The sequence below is a fragment of the Oncorhynchus kisutch genome, unplaced genomic scaffold (genome assembly GCF_002021735.2).
Source record: "Oncorhynchus kisutch isolate 150728-3 unplaced genomic scaffold, Okis_V2 Okis07a-Okis12b_hom, whole genome shotgun sequence".
Classification (NCBI taxonomy): Eukaryota; Metazoa; Chordata; class Actinopteri; order Salmoniformes; family Salmonidae; genus Oncorhynchus; species Oncorhynchus kisutch.
Genome location: NW_022261984.1, coordinates 9,623,251 through 9,629,968, shown reverse-complemented (window position 1 = coordinate 9,629,968; position 6,718 = coordinate 9,623,251). Strand labels below are relative to the sequence as shown.

At 41.2% G+C, this 6,718-nt stretch overlaps 2 long non-coding RNA genes across 2 annotated transcripts; one reads left to right on the top strand and one right to left on the bottom strand.

The window, feature by feature from the left end:
* Positions 1-1,537: 1,537 nt before the first annotated feature.
* LOC116360135 (uncharacterized) lies at positions 1,538-2,186 on the bottom strand. Its single transcript, XR_004206922.1, has 3 exons — positions 2,131-2,186; positions 1,876-1,989; positions 1,538-1,696 (listed from the first exon to the last, which is right to left on the bottom strand). It is a non-coding gene; the product is annotated as an uncharacterized LOC116360135 (long non-coding RNA).
* Positions 2,187-5,060: 2,874 nt separating this feature from the next.
* LOC116360134 (uncharacterized) lies at positions 5,061-5,707 on the top strand. The gene is made up of 3 exons (XR_004206921.1): positions 5,061-5,111; positions 5,253-5,366; positions 5,549-5,707. It is a non-coding gene; the product is annotated as an uncharacterized LOC116360134 (long non-coding RNA).
* The last annotated feature ends 1,011 nt before the right edge of the window (positions 5,708-6,718 follow it).

Below are 6,718 nucleotides of genomic sequence, written 5' to 3'. Positions count from 1 at the left end.
CATACAAAGAACAAAACTAGAAACGCAACATGTAAAGTGTTGGTCCCGTGTTTCATGAGCTGAAATAAAAAATCCCAGAAATGTTCCATACGGACAAACAGCTTAACTAAAATTATGCACAAATTTAATATCCCCGTTAGTGAGCGTTTTGCCTTTGCTAAAATAATCCAGCCACCTGACCGGTGTGGCATATCAAACAGAATCCTCATTACACAGGTGCACCTTGTTCTGGGGACAATAAAAGTGCCACTTTAAAATATACAGTTCTGTCACAACACATGTCTCAGTTGTCTCAAGTTGAGGGAGCGTGCCATGGACATGCTGACTGCAGGGAAGCCCACCAGCGCTGTTGTAATGAGTATTCTGTAATCTGTCAGGTGGCTGCATGCGGACTGCAGGGAAGCCCACCAGCGCTGTTGTAATGAGTATTCTGTAATCTGTCAGGTGGCTGCATGCTGACTGCAGGGAAGCCGACCAGCGCTGTTGTAAGGTGGCTGCATGCGCTGTTGCCCGAGAACTTAATTTCTCCATAAGCTGCCGCCGTCATAGAGAATTTTAAAGTGCATTCAACCAGCCTCAACCACAGAACAGATGTAACCATGCCAACCCAGGACCACCACACTCAGCTTCTTCACCTGTGGGATCAGAGGGGGAATTTGTCTAATCAAGCCGGGTGGGTAAAAGCTCATTGATTGGCTGTCCTCCCAGGCCCACCTATTGCTGCACCCCTGGATTAGGGACACATTTTAATTGGCTGATTTCCAAATATGAACTGTAACCATTTTTGCATTTATATTTTTCATTCAGTATAAAGTGATTTCCTAGAACGTTTACAGCTATTAGATTTCCTAGAACGTTTACAGCTATTAGATTTCCTAGAACGTTTACAGCTATTAGATTTCCTAGAACGTTTACAGCTATTAGATTTCCTAGAACGTTTACAGCTATTAGATTTCCTAGGTTCTAATGTAGCGGCAAAGTTTTGGCAACACATTTTGGAAACATGAATTAAATTATAATGCAATCTTTCTTAGAGACGATGCTAATCATAAACCAATATGAACAACATCCATTTAGCCCTCTCATACCGTGCATGTGGTCTAAGACAGAGGTAATGGAAGGCTGGCCATCCTATTGCAAGGTTGTACATTGTAAATCCCCAAGGGGTTGTTCAGTACAGTGAATAAAAGGTTGAATTAAAACAACGTCATTCTTAACTGGATCGGTGTTCCCTTGTCAGAGAGGGACTGTAACCTGGGAAACAAAGCCTGTCTTATGTCACTTACAGACAGCAATTATATGAGGGTCAAGCAGAAAACTGCACAAATGCATGGCGGAAATGAGAAATCAGATGAATACTGCAGTCACACAGGCTGGCTAGATAAAAATTGTAAGAACAATTATTAGCAAGAGACCTGATTAGTAAATAGACCAATTGGTTTACACAGACTGCCTGTGTAAACAGCCTAGTAGAAATGCCTTAATATGAACACAAGCTCAGTCAAGATGAATTGAACAAATGCCAGCAACACAGTGATTAGTCTACATGGCTTTTATTGAGTCAGTGACTTGGGCAGCCATGAGGATCCAGTCCAGAATGGAGAGTTCAGGTTTGAGAAACAGTCCCTCTGGGATGTAGCTTGTAGGTAATGACAGCAGCCATTTCAGGATTCCACCTGCTTCTCCTGGTCAATGACTGTAGGTGAGAAGAATGGCTTAAACGGACAGCAATAGAGAATTGTGACGTCGATGCTAATGTGACAAAATTAACCACCGAAATTCAAGTTGGCATACCCATCAGAGTGCCTTAATTCAAGGTCTAGTAGCCATCAGGTTTCATAATAAAACCAGTGGCTACTAAGGCATTGTATTTACCCTCTTTGGTAGGTAGAGTGTTCTTCTCCTCAGTCTCAGTCTTCTTCAGTTTAGTCATGTCAAACTGAGCGATCTCACTCACATCTGGTTTGTCTGCCATTGTTGATTTGGGTTCTAATGAAACAGATTGGTGTTAAATAAACAGCCAATATGATGAAGTTCCCAGACTTGGAGTGATACTATTAGGCAAACATTTTACTGAAGTTATTCACCTGCTGACAGTCTAAACCATAAGCTATTGAAGCACAGACCTACCTTAAACCTCCACAGGTACTGCACCACACAAAATGGATTGTAAATAAGGAAGGAATGAACACCTTGATTTCCGGAATCTATTTATGAGAATGGAAAGGAACGCTGATTACTAGCAGGAGGGGCCTTCTAATTTTCTAAGTGGTGGCACCTGTTCATTCACCTGTTTAACATCCAATTAGCATAATTGGATCGGCTACTGTGGAACACCGAATGAAGTGAGCACCCAACTGTAGGATTTAGAATTAACATAAAAAAAACTGTTCTGTCACCTGTAATGTATTGTAAAAACCATGCCACATTTTTCTCAAGCTCATTTGATCGATGATTCGGTTTAGTTAACATCAAAATTGAAAAGATAGATAAAAAAATGTTTCTTTTTTACGTGTCTTTAAAAATGACCAGAGCCAATCAGAAGGCAGGCCTGGGAGTTGGCTCGGATTCATAACGCGGCTGAATACGGGAAGAACCGAACTGGAGACTCCGTGTGAGAGCAGAAAGTCAAAACGTAAAGGTGACCAAAAGTGTCCCCAGTTAAGTGTTTGATTTAGCGACTTAGTAACGGTTTGATTTAGGGACTGTTGGGTTTAAAACCGTGGCGTGAAACATTCATTCAGTCAGAGCACCCTGTGTTGTTGTGTCTCTGTTGTTACTGTAAATATAATATCAACACGACTGTTTCAAACAATCTGTATACAGTCATAACCTCATCATGCCCAGTCGTCCTTCTCGAGCTGGTATTGACATGACTTCTATGTCACTGGCTTCAATGTAGAATATTTGGCTACATGTCATGTTGGAATAGCCAACAATAAGAGTAGGAAACAAAAATCTAGCTGACCAGAGATGGTATATAGCTACTGTATCAGTATTATCCAGCTAGCTGATCAAAGATGGTATATAGCTACTGTATCAGTATTATCCAGCTAGCTGACCAAAGATGGTATATAGCTACTGTATCAGTATTATCCAGCTAGCTGACCAGAGATGGTATATAGCTACTGTATCAGTATTATCCAGCTAGCTGACCAGAGATGGTATATAGCTACTGTATCAGTATTATCCAGCTAGCTGATCAAAGATGGTATATAGCTACTGTATCAGTATTATCCAGCTAGCTGACCAAAGATGGTATATAGCTACTGTACCAGTATTATCCAGCTAGCTGATCAAAGATGGTATATAGCTACTGTATCAGTATTATCCAGCTAGCTGATCAAAGATGGTATATAGCTACTGTATCAGTATTATCCAGCTAGCTGATCAAAGATGGTATATAGCTACTGTATCAGTTCCCCATCCTGTAGTGTCTATAGTCGTCCTATTTAGTTTACTGCAGAACTGTCTGACCTAATCATTTTACTAGTAGATAAGATAATCTTCACAGTAGATAAGGTAAACTTTCACCAACTCTCTCTGTCCCTCTCGTAGTTGTTGTATACATTCCTCTGTCATGTGGTCTGTGTGTATCTAACCTGACGTAGCAGGTGGAAAAGTGTAACCACCCATCCAGAGATCTGTATATAGTAACAAGATGCTCATGTCTATATCTCTAACAATGGGAGTTGTTGTCCTGTGTAGTGATATTCAGAACAGCTCCAGTTGCATTAGAAAGCTGTTATGGGATATGAAGATGCAGAATTCTGCGTCTGTCTGTCTGTGACCACGGTACACTGGGTTTGTCCCAGGGATTAAGATAAGAAGCTGTATTTCATCTGAGGAGAAGACAGAAGAAGAGAGAGGAGGGGGAAAAGGAGAGGAGAGAGAGGAGGGAGAGGAGGACGGAGAAGAGGGAGGAGAGAGAAGAAGAGGAGAGGAGGAGGGAGGAGGGTGAGGAGGACGGAGAAGAGGGAGGAGAGAGAAGAAGAGGAGAGGAGGAGGGAGGAGGGAGAAGGACCTCCAGTTGCATTAAAAAGCTGTTATTGTGATATGAAGATGCAGAATTCAACACACACGTGTCAGAACAATACTGATAAAGTAGCTATATACCATCTTTGTTCAGCTAGCTGGATAATACTGATACAGTAGCTATATACCATCTTTGGTCAGCTAGCTGGATAATACTGATACAGTAGCTATATACCATCTTTGGTCAGCTAGCTGGATAATACTGATACAGTAGCTATATACCATCTTTGGTCAGCTAGCTGGATAATACTGATACAGTAGCTATATACCATCTTTGGTCAGCTAGCTGGATAATACTGATACAGTAGCTATATACTATCTTTGATCAGCTAGCTGGATAATACTGATACAGTATACCATCTTTGATCAGCTAGCTGGATTTTTGTTTGCTACTCTTATTGTTGGCTATTCCAACATGACATGTAGACATAGAAGTCATGTCAATACCAGCTCGAGAATGACGACTGGGCATAAAGATGTTATGACTGTATACAGATTGTTGGAAATACAGTCATGTTGATATTATATTTACAGTGACAACAAACACACAACAACACAGGGTGCTCTGACTGAATGAATGTTTCACGCTGCGGTTTTTTAACCCAACAGTCGCTAAATCAAACTGTTTACATTTGTTGTCCGAGCCAACTCCCAGGCCTGCCTTCTGATTGGCTCTGGTCATTTTTTAAAGACACGTGAATTTTATTTTATTTTTTTATCAATCTTTTCAATTTTGATGTAAACAAACCCGAATCATCGATCAAATGAGCTTGAGAAAAATGTGGCATGGTTTTTACAATAAATTACAGGTGACAGAACAGTTTTTTCTGTTAATTCAAAATCCTACAGTTGGGTGCTCACTTCATTCGGTGTTCCACAGTAGCCGATCAAATTATGCTAATTGGATGTTAAACAGGTGAATGAACAGGTGCCACCACTTAGAAAATTAGAAGGCCCCTCCTGCTAGTAATCAGCGTTCCTTTCCATTCTCATAAATAGATTCCGGAAATGAAGGTGATTATTCCTTCCTTATTTACAAACCATTTTGTGTGGTGCAGTACCTGTGGAGGTTTAAGGTAGGTCTGTGCTTCAATAGCTTATGGTTTAGACTGTCAGCAGATGAATAACTTCAGTAAAATGTTTGCCTAATAGTATCACTCCAAGTCTGGGAACTTCATCATATTGGCTGTTTATTTAACACCAATCTGTTTCATTAGAACCCAAATCAACAATGGCAGACAAACCAGATGTGAGTGAGATCGCTCAGTTTGACATGACTAAACTGAAGAAGACTGAGACTGAGGAGAAGAACACTCTACCTACCAAAGAGGGTAAATACAATGCCCTAGTAGCCACTGGTTTTATTATGAAACCTGATGGCAACTAGACCTTGAATTAAGGCACTCTGATGGGTATGTGAACTTGAATTTCGGTGGTTAATTTTGTCACTTTAGCATCGACGTCACAATTCTTCTCTATTGCTGTCCGTTTAAGCCGTTCTTCTCACCTACAGTCATTGACCAGGAGAAGCAGGTGGAATCCTAAAATGGCTACTGTCATTACTCACAAGCTACATCCCAGAGGGACTGTTTCTCAAACCTGAACTCTCCATTCTGGACTGGATCCTCATGGCTGCCCAAGTCACTGACTCAATAAAAGCCATGTAGACTAATCACTGTGTTGCTGGCATTTGTTCAATTCATCTTGACTGAGCTTGTGTTCATATTAAGGCATTTCTACTAGGCTGTTTACACAGGCAGTCTATTTTGGACCCCCCCCCCCCATGTAAATAAATTACTTAACTCATACAATGTGATTTCCTGGATTTTTGTTTTAGATTCTGTCTCTCACAGTTGAAGTGTACCTATGATAAAATGACAGACCTCTACATGCTTTGTAAGTAGGAAAATCGGCAGTGTGTAAAATACTTGGGAGGCAGCGTAGCCTAGTGGTTAGAGCGTTGGACTAGTAACCGGGAAGGTTGCGAGTTCAAACCCCTGAGCTGACAAGGTACAAATCTGTCGTTCTGCCCCTGAACAAGGCAGTTAACCCACTGTTCCCAGGCCGTCATTGAAAACAAGAATGTGTTCTTAACGTGTTCACTGACCTGCCTGGTTAAATAAAGGTAAAATAAACTTCTCCCCACTAGTTTCAGGCTTTTATTCTGAAATGAGCTAGAATGATCACATGGTGTCAGTGGATAGCCAGATGTCCTTAGATTTGATGCGCTCACCACTGCAGCAAGGCCTTTCTCTCTCCTATTGCAAAGGCTACCGTCCGGTTGAAATATTATCCATTATTTATTGTAAAAACAACCTGAGGATTGATAATAATAAACATTTCAAATCAAATCAAATGTATTTATATAGCCCTTCGTACATCAGCTGATATCTCAAAGTGCTGTACAGAAACCCAGCCTAAAACCCCAAACAGCAAGCAATGCAGGTGTAGAAGCACGGTGGCTAGGAAAAACTCCCTAGAAAAGGCCAATACCTAGGAAGAAACCTAGAGAGGAACCAGGCTATGTGGGGTGGCCAGTCCTCTTCTGGCTGTGCCGGGTGGAGATTATAACAGAACATGGCCAAGATGTTCAATGTTCATAAATGACCAGCATGGTCGAATAATAATAAGGCAGAACAGTTGAAACTAGAGCAGCAGCACAGTCAGGTGGAAGTTGAAACTG